The sequence below is a fragment of the Nycticebus coucang genome, chromosome 5, assembly GCF_027406575.1.
Source record: "Nycticebus coucang isolate mNycCou1 chromosome 5, mNycCou1.pri, whole genome shotgun sequence".
Taxonomy (NCBI): domain Eukaryota; kingdom Metazoa; phylum Chordata; class Mammalia; order Primates; family Lorisidae; genus Nycticebus; species Nycticebus coucang.
The window spans coordinates 95954879-95969662 of NC_069784.1; the positions used below are offsets into that span (position 1 = coordinate 95954879).

The 14784-nt window shown below is 39.3% G+C and overlaps 1 protein-coding gene across 3 annotated transcripts in view; it reads right to left on the minus strand.

Moving 5' to 3' along the window:
- Positions 1 to 14784, minus strand: part of MCM9 (minichromosome maintenance 9 homologous recombination repair factor) — a 99065-nt gene that overhangs the window by 44731 nt on the left and 39550 nt on the right. The window lies entirely within an intron of this gene.

Below are 14784 nucleotides of genomic sequence, written 5' to 3' on the forward strand. Positions count from 1 at the left end.
CCTACTTACGCATACCCTTTTAAAAATGTGTAACTGTCAGAGTAGGTCATTATACATGAGAAAAATTTTACCTTTTGCAGGACAAAACTGAGATTGCTCAGGTAAGAGTTTGGTAATTTAGGCAGGCAAATTATCAAAGAATAACAACAGCATTCATCTTCCTGTGACTTGCGGTTTGTTTGTGTCAATGTGTGGAATTACTTGTTTAAATATTACATTTTCTCCATGAGGACATGGAAGTTGTACCTTATTCTAATAAACTTCCCTTAAAAACATTAAAGGGGGACGCTGGGCACCAGGGGTTACTGGCAAACCAGGACTAACAGCTGGGCTCAGAACAACTGAAGGGCTTTGCTTCTGGAATAGCACCGTGCAGTGCTCCACGGACACGATCCTCAGTCAAGTCAGCGTTAACTGGTGAAAATTATTCTAAACACCCAACCTGAATCGAACCAAGGGTATACAGTAAATGAAAGGACATTTATTCACAGAAATCTGAAACTTGGTAAGAATAGAGTCTATGACACTTAAATCATGACCTGCTTTCTTCCTGCCTCCTATCCCCTTGCTCAGGTGTATGGAGGTTTCAACACAGCTGTATGCTGGCCAAGAAAAGGGGCTCCCTTTTAGCTCCTAATCAAAGGTATCTCACCAGAAGGGATAGACAGCATTTCTTAACCTCTCCAACTCTGACACCCATAGGCTAAATTCCTGGTGAGTGTGACCTAGAGGTCCAGGACTTTCCTTTTTCCACCCAATCCCAACCCACAGAGCAGAGGGTCTATGTCAGGTGTAACACGCCAAGAATATTGGGGGTCCCGATTACCTTCAAGCCAGTTCACTCATAAGGTCAGGGTTCCACGCTTGAAAAGGCAAAGCCGGCAAAGACAGCCAGCCATGGTGGCTCACGCCTATAATCCAAAATTTGTCCTAGCACTCTGGAAGGTGGAGGTGAGTGGACTGCTTGACCTCAGCAGTTCAAAACCGATCTGAGCAAGTGAGAGCCCATCTCAATTAAAAATAGAAAAAATCAGCTATGCATGATGGTAATGGGTGGCTGTAGTCCCTGGGACGTGGGAAACTGAGGCAGGAGGATTGCGTGGGCCCAAAAGTTTGAGGTTGCTATGAGCTATAATGATGCCATGGGCACCCAACCGTAGGGCAACAAAAAAAGGAAAAGAAAAGGCAAAGTCAACATGAGCAGAGCTACCATTCCCACCCAGTGCCCGGAACAGTGGCTCAGAGATTTGACAAGGGATGAGCTAGTCCACTAAAACAGAGAACTCTGAGTCTCTCCCCAGATAAACTGACTTTATTTGGAACAGGGTGTAGGGAAGATCAAGCCTAATAGAGATTTGGGGAGCGAATAATAAAAAGAAGACTAGTAGCTCTATTATAGCAATAAAATAAGCTAAACTAAAGTCCAATAAGTTTACCATAGAGAACCAAGAAAAGAGACAGCTAAGAAAAGTCCTCCTGAGATGAGAACAAACTCAAATACTGGACTCAAAAACTACCCCGGCCCAAATTTAATTGGACCAGAGTGCTGAGTAATTTATAGCCCAGAGCATTATCAGAAATAATAGAGCAGTCAACAATTAGTGGAGCCTAACAGCTGAGTATGGTACCAGGCAGAGCAGATAGCTCACTGGAGAGATCAAGGACAGAGGCAAAGCCCTGCTAAAGCCATTCCCAGCCTATACATGTAAAAGGCTGTACCCTCAGAGCAGTAACATCACAGATTTCATACTGTGAGGAGACACAGATGTCACTGAATAGTCTATTGAAATTATTAGAAAAATAAATAAGCAAAGAACAATAGAAAAAGAAAAACCCTGGAGAAGGGGGAGAGGGATGAATATAAAGGAACCAAGACAATATATTGGTTAAAATACCCAGTTCTAAAAAAAAAAATCGTAAGGCTTGCAAAGTAACAGGAAAATATGGCCCCCACATAGGGAGAAAAAGCAGACAACAGAAACTTCTTGTGAGAGGGCTTAGATGTCAGATGTAATAAGCAAAACATTGGGCTCAAGCCTGTAATCCCTGCATTTTGAGAGGTCAAGGTGGGAGGATTGGTTGAACCCAGGACTTCAAGATCAGCCTAGGCAATATAGTAAGACCCCATCTCTACAAAAATTAAAAAATTAGCCAGGTGTGGTGGTGTACATCTGTAGTCCTAGCTAGCTATTCAGGAGGCTGAGTCAGGAGAATTGCTTGAATCCAGGAGTTTAAAGCTGTAGTGAGTTATGATGGGGCCACTACACTCTAGTCTGGGTGACGGAGTGAGACCCTATCTCTTAAAACAAAAGAAAAAAATAGGCAAAGACTTTAAAGTTTTGTGAACCAGCATCTTGCCACCTCACAATCTGCACTCCATGTTAACGTAGCCATGATACCATTATAAATATGATCAAAGAAAGATCTAAATGCAGTCAAAGAAGTAAAAAAAGGTATGATAATAATGTTTCCACAAATAGAAAATACCAATAAAAATGTACAAATGATACAAAGAAAACCAAATAAAAATTCTGGATTTGAAATGTACAACAGCTAAAATGACAAATTCACTAGATGGGTCAACAGTACATCTGAAATGGTAGAAGAAAGAGCTAGCAAACTTTAAGATAGATCAGCAGAAATTATATAATCCAATGAACAGAGGGAAAAGAAATGAAAGGTTGTCAGAGCCTCAGAGAAATGTTACACACCTCTACTTTGATCAATATACATATAATGGCTATACTAGAAGGAGGAGAACTAAAGAGAAGAACAGGAAAAAAATATTAGAAAAAAAATAGCTGAAAACTCAAGATTCTAATGAAAACCATTAGTCTACACATTCAAGAAGCTCAATAGGCTTGGCGCCTGTAGCTCAGTGGCTAGCGTGCCAGCCACATACACTGGAGCTAGAGGGTTCGAACCCAGCCTGGGCCTGCCAAACAACACTGACAATTACAACCAAAAAAAAAAAAAACAAAAAAAACAACCAACAAAAAAAACAATAGCCGGGTGTTGTGGTGGGCACCTGTAGTCCCAGCTACTTGGGAGACTGAGGCAAGAGAATGGCGTAAGCCCAAGAGTTTGAAGTTGCTGTGACACCACAGAACTCTATGGAGGGCGACATAGTGAGACTCTGTCTCAAAAAAAAAAAAAAAAACCTCAGGGCGGTGCCTGTAGCTCAGTTGGTAAGGTACCGGCCCCATATTCCGAGGGTGGCGGGTTCAAACCCGGCCCTGGCTGAACTGCAACCAAAAAAAATAGCCAGGCATTGGGGCGGGCGCCTGTAGTCCCAGCTACTCGGGAGGCTGAGGCAAGAGAATTGCTTAAGCCCAGGAGTTGGAGGTTGCTGTGAGCTGTGTGAGGCCACGGCACTCTACCGAGGGCCATAAAGTGAGACTCTGTCTCTACAAAAAAAAAAATAAAATAAAAAAATAAAAAAATAAAACCTCGACAAACTCCAAGTAGGATAAATGTAAAAAGTCCAAACCCCCAAATCATAGTGAAAATACAGAAAACAAAAGCCAGAAAAAAGATTTTAGAAAGCAGTTAGAGAAAAACAACTATAAACATACAAGGGAACCCTAATAAGATTAAGAGATGACTTCTGGTCAGAAACGGTGAAGGCCAGAAGCAGGGGTGCATACTTACAGTGCTGAAAGGAAAAAACAAAATAAAACAAAACAAAACCATCCAAGAATCTTATATCTAGTAAAACTGTAATCTTTCAAAACTGAGGGCAAAATAAAGACATTACCAGATAAAAGCTGGGAGCAGTAGTATATCAGGCCTGGCTTAAAAGAATTACTAACGGGAGTTATTTAAATACTACAGGGAGTTCTGGGCTGAAAGCAAATCATCCCAGATGGTAAGTTAAATCCATGAGAAAAAAGGATGAGCACTGGCAAATGTAATTATGCAATTAGTTAAAAAAAAAAAAAAAAAAGTATAAAGGCATATTTGTTCTCTAAACTGATTTTAAAAGCAACTGTATTAAAAATAGGCACATAATTGTATTGTTGGGCCTATAACATATAGAAATGTAATGTAATTGACAAAAAATGACAAAACTAAACAAAACAAAAAACAAAGGTGGTAGGAAAGCTATACTGGATTAAGGAAATGACTCCAGATGGTAACTCAAATCTGCAAGAACAAATGAAGAGAATCAGAAACAGTAATTAAGAAAGTTAATATAACAAACTCTACATATACATCTGTGCTCTTCTTTTTCTCAGCTTCTTTAAAAAGTATAAAATTATACAAAGCAATAAATAACAATGTATTTTTGTGTTTGTAACATATGGAATGTGTATAACAAATTTAGTATTAAAAGAGGAAATGGTATAGAACTAAACAGAGGTAGTAACATTTCTGTTCTTCGCTGGAATAAAATAAGTATATATCTGAAATAGATGCTGATAAGTAAACCCTATAGCAACCACTAAGAAAACAAAAAGGGAAAAATCATTAAAGAAAAAAGGCTATGCCAGAAAATATTCATTTAACACAAAGGGAAGTAGTAGAGAAATTAAACAAAAGACTTGAGATATATAGAAAACCAAAAATACATTGGCAGACATGAACCCAACAATCTTAATAACATTAAATGTGAATGGATTAAACAATCCAATCAAAAGGAATAGATTGACAAAATGAATTCCAAAAGTAAGATCCAACTCTATGCTATCTACAGAGACACTTTAATTTTTTTTTTTTTTTGTAGAGACAGAGTCTCACTTTATGGCCCTCGGTAGAGTGCCGTGGCCTCACACAGCTCACAGCAACCTCCAACTCCTGGGCTTAAGCGATTCTCTTGCCTCAGCCTCCCGAGCAGCTGGGACTACAGGCGCCCGCCACAGCGCCCGGCTATTTTTTTTTGGTTGCAGTTTGGCCGGGGCCAGGTTTGAACCCGCCACCCTCAGTACATGGGGCCGGCGCCACCCGACACTTTAGATTCAAAGAAGCAAATGGGTTGAAAATGAAAGGATGTAATTAAACAACAAGAAAGGTGGAGTATTTCTATCAACATCAGACAAAACAGATTTTAAATTAAAAAAAATTACTAGAAGTAAAGACAAGCATTTTACAATAATAAGAGAATCAATCTATCACGAAGATAAAAATAGGCTGAAGATCAACAAAGAAATATAAAACCAACAGTATTATCAACTAACTAGACCTAAAGACCTCCAGAGAACATTCCATCCAATTAGGAGAAGGTTCATTGTTCCTCAGTGCCCCTGGAATATTCTTCAGGTTAGACCAAAAGATCAGCTAATAAAATAAGCCTCAATAAAGGTAGAAAGATTGAAATCATACAAAATATGTTGTCCAATCACAATGGAGTTAAATTAAGAAAATGATAAGGAAATTTGGAAATTTCACAAATATGTTAAAATTAAATAATATACTTTTATTATTTTTTTTTTAATTTTTATTTTTGGAGGCAGAGTCTCACTACATAGCCCTCAGTAGAATGCCGTGGCATCAGAGCTCACAGCAACCTCAAACTCTTGGGCTTATGTGATTCTCTTGCCTCAGTCCCAAGTAGCTGGGACTATAAGCGCCCGCCGTGACGCCTGGCTATTCTTTTGTTGCAGTTGTCATTGTTGATTTTAGCTGGTCCAGGCTGGGTTTGAACCTGCCAGCCTCTGTGTATGTGGCCGGCACCCTACCCACTGAGCTACGGGTGCCGCCCAAAATAATATACTTTTAAATCGTTATGGGGCCAAAGAAGAAATCAAAAGAGAAATCAGAAAATACTTTCAGATGAAGGAAAACAAATACACAACATACCATACCTTAAGGAGAACAGATAAGTAAGTGCTTAGAGCAGTGATTTTCAACTGGCATGCCATGAAAGGCTCTTAGGTGTGCCATGAAAAATTTTAAATATGATTAATTAAATCATTTTTGAAAGAACTTCAAAGCACTGTACGTATATTCATTTTTTTACTAGAGACAGAGTCTAACTTTGTCACCCCGGTAGAGTGCCTTGGCATCACAGCTCACAGCAACCTCTAACTCTTGGGCTCAAGCAATTCTCACGCCTCAGCCTCCCAAGTAGCTGGGACTACAGACGCCCACTACAACACCTGGCTATTTCTTAGAGACAGGGTCTCGCTCTGGCTCAGGCTGGTCTCGAACCCTTGAGCACAAGCAATCCACCCGCCTCCCAAGTGCTTGGAATACAGGTGTGAGCCACTGTGCCCTGCACTATAAACTATGCACTATGTCAACTAATTAGATAATTCAGATGAAACTGACAAACTCCTGGAAATGTACCAACTACTGAAACTGACCAAAAAGAAATAAAAATCTGAACAGACTGGCTGGGAAGCTCATGTCCATAACCCTGACACTCTGAACATCCTTTGAGCTCAGGAGTTTGAGACCAGTCTGAGCCAAGAGGCAGACCCCATCTTTACCAAAACAGAAAAATTAGCTGGGCATGGTGGTATGTGCCTGTAGTACTAGCTGCTTGGCAGGCTTTGGAAGGAGGATTGTTTGAGCCCAGGAGTTAGAGGTTGCTATGAGCTAGGCTGAGGCCATGGCACTCTAGCCCAGGCAACTCTGTCTCAAAAAAAAAAAAAAAAATCAGAACAGACCTATAACAAGAGATTGAATCAGTCATCAAAAAACAACTTACAAGAAAAGAAAAACTCATTTACAGATAAATTTATCAATGAATTCTAACACTATATAAAGAATTAAATACCATTCTTCACAAACTCTCTTCCAGAGGGAAAAGAGGAAGAAACACTTCTAACTTATTCTATGACATCAGTATTACCCATACACCAAAAAATCAGACAGACATCACCAGAACACTAAAGACTAATATCTTATGTGATAATCCTCAACAAAATACTAGAAAATTGAATCCAGCAATATACATAAAGGATTATACACCAGGGGGATTTATTTTAGGAATGCAATATTGGTTTAATATCTGAAAAATCAGTGTAAAATCTTCATTTATAGAATAAAGGACAAAAAGCATATATGATCATTTGAATAAAAACAGGAAAAGCATTTTACAAAATTCAACACCCCTTCATGATAAAAACACTCAACAAAGTACAAACAGAAAGAAACTTGCTGAACCCGATAAAAGGCATCTATTAAAACCATACAGCTAGTACCATTCTTAATGATGAAAGACTGAATATTCCCCAAATAAGGTCAGGAACAGGATGTCTGCTCTCACTGTGTCTATTCCACATTGTACTGGAGATCCTAGTCAGGGAAATTAGAAAGAAAAGAAAAAGAACAAGAAAGAAAGAAGTGAGAGGCATTCAGAAGATAAAACTACCTCTATTTGCAGATGACATGATCTTGCATATAGAAAGTCCTAAAAAGTCTGCTAAAAACCAATAAATGAGCTCAGTCAGATAAGACACAAAAAAAGTCAATGGTATGTCTATGCACTTAGCAAAGAAGAAACTAAAAATATAATTTTAGAAAATATTTCCATTTACTATAATATCAAAAAGAATTAAATATGTAGGAATAAATTTTTAAAAGTACAAAACTTATTCTCTGGAAACTACTAAACACTGTTGAAAGAAGTTAAAGGTCAGCCCTACTATGAAACTAATTTATGGCTTTCACATGAAAGCTATAACCCAGTTATAACCTAAGAATAGGGGGAAGGAGGAGAGGAAGGGAAGGGAGGGGGGAGGATGGGCAGAGGGAGGGTGATTTGGGATTACACCTGCGGTGCATCTTACAAGGGTACATGTAAAACTCAGTAAATGTAGAATATAAATGTCTTAACCAGTAACTAAGAAAATGCCAGGAAAGCTATGTTAACCAGTGTGATGAAAATGTGTCAAACGGTCTATAAAACCAGTGTATGGTGCCCCATGTACACAGCTATGATTTAATAATAAAAAAAAGAAAGAAAGAAATTAAAGGTGACCTAAATAAATGAAAAGACATCCCATCTTCACTGATTAGAAGACAATATTGTTAAGATGGCAACGCTCCACAATCTGATCTACAGATTCAATGCAATCCCTATCAAAATCCCAGGTAACCTGTTTGCTGAATTGACAAGGTGATCCTAAAGTTCATATGGAGTTTCACAAGATGCCAAATAGATGCCAAAAGATGTTCTCAAAAAGAGAACAAAGTTGGAAGACTCATTTACTGATTTCTAAAGATACTGCAAAGCTAACCAAGATAATAGGATACTGATGTAAGGATGCAGTTCAACAGAACAGGGTTGCCCCCAAATAAACCCATATATATTTAAGGTCAATTCATTTTTCCATAAGGGTTCCAAGCTGACTCATTCTGGAAAGAACTGTCTTTCTAATAGATAATGCTAGGAAACTGGACATCATGTAAAAACATAAATGTGGACCCCTTACTTCACACCATGTACAAAAACCAATTCCACCTGGATCAAAGACCAAAATGTAAGGTGCCACAAGTACAAAACTTTTGAAAGAAAACACAGCAATAAATCTTAATAACATTGATTAGGCAATGGTTTTTGAGAAATGACATCAAAAGCACAAGCAGAAAAAAAATAGATAAAATGGGCTTCCTCAAATTAAAGGCTTTTTTTTTTTTCTTTTCTTTTTGAGACAGGGTCTTACTTCGGCCCAGGCTAAAGTCATGGCCTCAGCCTAGCTCACAGCAACCTCACACTTCTGGGTTCAGTGATCCTCCTGCCTCAGCCTCCAGAGTTGCTGAGACTACCAGTGCCCACCATCCCTGGCTAATTTTTCCATTTTTTGTAGAGATGGGGTCATGATCTTACTCAGGCTGGTCTCAAACTCCTGAGCTCAAGCAATCCTCCTATACCTCTGCCTCCTAGAGTGCTGGGATTACAGGTACGAGACACCATGCCGGGCCCAAAATTAAGAGGTTTTTATGCTGCAAAGGATACCACCAACAAAATTAAAAGATAATCCACAGAAAGGGGAAATAATTCTAGCACACCATAAATTTGATAAGAGCTTGTATTTAGAATATTTGAAGAACTGCTACAACTCAATTGCAAAAGAACAAATGACTCAATTTTAAAAAGGGGACAGAGTCAGCATGGTGGCACATGCCTATAGTCTCACTACATGAGTGGCTAAGGCAGGAGGATCACTTGAGCCCAAGAGTTCAAGCCTAGCAGGGCAACCTCATTTCTATGAAAAAAAAAAAAAAAAATCAAAAAACAGGAAAAATAGCCAGGTGTTGTGGCAGGCACCTGTTGTGGTAGTCCCAGCTACTCGGGAGGCTGAGGCAAGAGAATCAGCTCAGCCCAAGAGCTGGAGGTTGCTGTGAGCTGTGTGATGCCATGGTACTCTACCAAGGGGATAAAATGAGACTCTGTCTCTAAAAAAATAATAATAAATAAATAAATAAATAAATAAAAATAGCATTATGGAAAGAAACTGTAGTCCCAGCTACCCTGGAGGCTGAGGCAAGAGAATCACTTGAGCCCAAGAGTTTGAGGTTGCTGTGAGCTATGATCCCACAGCACTCTACCAAAGGTGATAAAAGGAGATTCTGTCTCTAAAAAAAAATGGGAAAAAAAATCTGAATACACCATTCCCCACAAAAGACATACAAATGGCCAATAAGCAAGAAATGATATTCAACATCTTTAGCAACTGGAGAAATGCAAATCAAAACCAGGATGAGAGATACTACTCACGCCATGAAGACTATAATCAAAAAGACATAACAACAACTGTCAGTGGGGATGTGGAGAAATTGGAATGCCAGTGAGGATGTAAAATAGTGTAGCCATTTTCAAAAACATCCTTAAAAGGAACTACCATACATGACTCAGCAATTCCACTGCTAAGTATAAACTCAGAGAAATGAAATCATTGGTTCCACACAAAAACCTGTACACAAATGTTCATAACAGCTTACTCACAGTAGCCAAAACTAGAAAAAAACACAAACCACCATCAATTGTTGAGTACATAACACCAGTTTGTGCCTGTTAATTCATTAGCAGAGTTTTATTCCTCAAGAGGTCATAAAACAAGTCATTATGATAGGGTCTGCCAGCCTGTGGGCTCTTCCAGGAAAGGATACCAGCCTACTTTTCTGCACATAAGGCCACTGTAAATTTGACCTGACACAGTATTGAGGGTAGGAAGACACTAAGACAGCACCTTGAGGAGTGTTATTACACACAGCATGATAATACCTTACTCTCCTACCACAGAATATCGTAAGCCTCAAAAATATGTTATTTAAAAGTTTTTATAAATAGTAAAGTTTTCTTTTGCCTGCTTTACCGTAATTGACTAAAGTTGTATCTAACACTTTCTATTCTGTACCATACTTATTTGATTACATACTTATCTTCCCTACTGGACCGAAGATCTTTGTATGTTTTACCTCTGAACATTCCACAAAGTGTAGCATCAAAACTTCACATAGTAAGTGCTGTCTGTATACAGTAATTATTAAAATCATTACTGTACAATTTATTCTGCTTGGAAATGTCTATAAACTCCAGCAAGTCTCCATACCCCACTTATGCAGAAAATTTTATTTAAAACTGTCCTTAAATAAGGCCATTCTGTCACTAATAAAAGGGAACCTTTACTAACTAAAGACCACATATTAAAGCAACCAGCCTTATGTGGAAATTTTGTTTTTAAAGAACAATAATAATACAAATGACTCTTTAAAGACAATTCGACACAGTAATAATTTAATAATTTAATCATTAAAATAAGTAATGATTTTGAACAAGGGAAGAGGTTAGTATTTCCAGTCCCGTGATAACTTTTGTAGGAGGCAGGGACTGACACTTGATTTGCTGTCTACTTCTAATATATTTTAATTCAGCACAGTTTAATTTAATTCAATTTGATTCTAGTACATTTAAACTCATTCTTTCATCTTGTTTTGTGCATGACCTTAATTTAACTTCAAGTTTCAGATTCTCGGCAGTCCTCTGTAGGGCAGCCTGGGATCCACGGAAGCACACTACCTCTTGTCTCTTCAGAGGTCAAGCTATATGTCCATCAGTCGACACTATGACACACCACTCCTCACTGCACCATACTCCTATTGGCATGGCTAAATGTCCCCTTCATTTCATATCACAGAAAGCACTTGATAACTGACCAATATTTAGATCAAGCTTAGGTTCTCAAGCTTAATTATGAGGGAAAAAAATCTTACAGCTGGGAGGCGCCTGTAGCTCAAGTGGCTAAGGTGCCAGCCACATACACTAAAGCTGGTGGATTCGAACCTGTCCCCAACCAAACTACAATAAAAAAATAGCCGGGCGTTGTGGCAGGCACCTGTAATCCCAGCTACTCGGGAGGCTGAGGCAAGAGAATCACTTAAACCCAGGAGTTGGAGGTTGCTGTGAGCTGTGACACCACAGAACTCTACCCAGGGCGATAGCTTGAGGCTCTATCTCAAAAAAAAAAAATCTTATAGCTGTATTGGTTTGCTAGCACAGCCATTAAATATCTTAGACAGGGTGGCTTGGACAATAGAAATTTATTTTCTCACAGTTCTGGAAACTAGAAGTCCAAGATCAAGGTGTTGGTAGGTTCAGTTTCTTATGAGACCTCTTCCCTTGGTTGGCAAATAGCTGCCTTCCTGCTGTTTCCTCTGTGCATGTGTATTCACATTTGTTCAAATTTCCCTTTCTTCTGAGGTCTCTAGCAAGATGAAATTCGGGCCTTTCCTAAAGACCTCATTTAACTTAATCACTTCTTTAGAAGTCCTATCTGCAAATACAGTCACATTCTAAGGTACTAGGGGTTAGAATTCTTCAACAGGAATTCAAGGGAAAACACATTCAGTCTGTAACAACTGCTAAGTTCATTTATTTCTGCCCTAGGCACTAATTTAGGTTCTGCTCTTACTACAACCAAAACAATCTCTCTTGAGCCATACCTTCCCCAAGTAATCTACAAAGAGAAGAGAGCTGACAGTTACATTGTATGCAGGCCTCCAAGCATCAGATGGGCCCCCTTGGGTACTTAATGAATGAAGACATTTGTAGTGACTCATCTGTGGCAACATGGTTTAGCTGTTTGGAAGTCACTGAAAAGCTTTTTCACAATAGGTCCTAGAAACTGTCTCTGACACCAGAGATTGCCTTTTACAATCTTTTTTTTCCTGCAGCATGCCAGTCAATTTGGAAATACGCCAGGATATGTGGGGAATGAAGAATCTTTTTTGTCTTTGCTGTAAGGTATCATCAGTGGTAAAAAAAAAACTTCTCAAGAAAGTGCTCAAAGTCCTTAAAGAGTTAAAATAGGAGAAGCAACAGAAGAAGCCTGTAGCTAATTCTTCTAGTGTACTATGGTGGTTTTTTTCTTAAGTAGTGTGGAATATGACACATTAAAAAAAAAATTAAAGAAAATAAGCCAAGGATTGGGCGCAGTGGCTCACGCCTGTAATCCTAGCACTTTAGGAGGCTGAGGGAGGTGGAATGCTCTGAGCTCAGGGGTTCAAGATCAGCTTCAGCCAGAGTGAGACCTCATCTCTAAAAAAAAAAAAGCTGGCTGTTGTGGTGGGCACCTGTCAGTACTTGGGAAGCTAAGGCAAGAGAATCACTTAAGCCTAAGAGTTTGAGGTTGTTATGAGCTCTATGCCTCAGCGCTCTATCTACCATGGATGACAAAGTGAGACTGTCTCAAAAAAAAAAGAAGCCAAACTGGTGGTATCCAGGCATATCTTCTCAGTTGTTTTATAAGACGAGAAGACACATCTATAGTCAGACTGCAAAATGCATTTCATTTTAACAAGCGTATGTTATTTTTAAAAAACAAGTGAATAGAATCTTCTTCTTCTTTCTTTTATTGAAATGGAATCTCACTATGTCACCCTCACAGTCAAGTGCCGTAGTGTCATAGCTCACAGTAACCTCCAACTCTTGGGCTTAAGCAATTCTCTTGCCTCAGCCTCCCAAGTAGCTGCGACTACAGGCGCCCACCACAAGGCCCAGCTATTTTTTGTTGCAGTTGTCACTGTTCTTTTAGCTGGCCTGAACCAGGTTCAAACCCGGCGCCATAACCACTGTGCTACATTAAGAGTGCTTGCAAATACCGATCTCATAGGAATCATGTTTTAATATTCAAATGGTTATTTTATCTTGTATGTAACCACACAGCAATTTCTACTTTATCTACTTTATCTTACTCGTTCTTGCTAGTGATAGTTAAAACTATGCATGAAGGTTTCAAACTGTGCATGAAGAAACCTTTTCTGGTAGTCTATATTTGACTTTTTAATCCAGTGATAATAAAGTAAGACTAACTAACTTTCCTAAATGTGAGGAGGCCTCTTAATAGGTATCTCACATTAACTTTCAAAAGACCATCACATGGCTCGGCGCCTGTGGCTCAAGCGGCTAAGGCGCCAGCCACATACACCTGAGCTGGCAGGTTCGAATCCAGCCCGAGCCCGCCAAACAACAATGACAGCTGCAACCAAAAAATATCTGGGCGTTGTGGCAGGCGCCTGTAGTACCAGCTACTTGGGAGGCAGAGGCAGGAGACTTGCTTGAGTCCAGGAATTGGAGGTTGCTGTGAGCTGTGATGTAACGCACTCTACCCAGGGTAAGGGCTTGAGGCTCTGTCTCAAAAAAAAAAAAAAAAAAAAAAAAAGACCATCACATGAAGAGGTCTCAACAAAACCAACCTACTTAAGGATGAACAATGCCCAAAGAATGACATCAAAATTCTGGGTATTATACTAAGAAAAAATTCTTCTAGGCCAGGCCTGCTGCTTCATGGCCTATAATCCCAGCACTCTGGGAAGCTGAGGCCACAGGATCCCTTGAGGAGTTCAAGGTCACTCTCAGCAAGAGTGACACCCCAGCTCTACAAAAAAATATAAAAATTAGCTATGTGGGATGGTGGGTGCCTGTAGCCTCAGCTACTTGAGAGGATGAGGCAGAAGGATCGCTTTATCCCAAGAGCTGGAGGCTGCAGTGAGCTATGATGTTGCTCTTGCACTGTAGCTGGACCAGAGAGCAAAATTTGTCAAAAAAAAAAAAAAAAAAGAGAGAGAGAATTCCACCCTAGGTAATACCTGAAAATTTTCTCTTGGAATTTAATCATTCAAGTTTGGTGGTTTCATTAACTACACTTAAGGGAAAAATTGTTGATGGATAGGTGATAAAATAAACCTCTATATCATTCTTACTTAGTAAACAAATAGTTTGAGCTCACAAACACGTTAAAAGCTTTCCCTTTCTCCAAAATGCTAGTCAAGCATAAAGGAATCCATTTCCTCAGTTTAGAGTGGTTGCAGGCAATAAGGCTCCTCAGAATTTACTTGTCTTGACACAATTTTTAGTAACGGTAGGGTCACACGTGTTTTTGAAGATCAAATGCCTTGGCGTGCTTTTGTGTTCTTTCCTTTTCCTTTCTGTTGTATTTCTCGCTCTTTTGGTTTTCTGACACTTCATTTTCTTTTATGTTCCTGCTATTTCCCCAAACGGCAGTAACCTGGGGTGTAACTGATCACACCTCTTGTAATTTTTTTTGTCATTATTCTAGGACTTTCCAGATCTGGAATGGGAGGAAGGCGACTCAGGTGCAGCCCAAAAATTATTTTGATTCCCCAAAGCAGTCTGTGTGGAAAATCACCTCCTCGCCCTTCATTTTGTGTCTACTCAACAGCGCTGTAGTGCCCAAATGTACAAACTAGCCAAGAACTAGATTTCCAAAATGGCTTTGCTCCTTTCGAGCTGACATCGATCTATAAATCCAGTTTATTTCCACCGCAACCTACCCTTCTCTCTACTCCAATTATCCAATACACAGACAGTTGAAT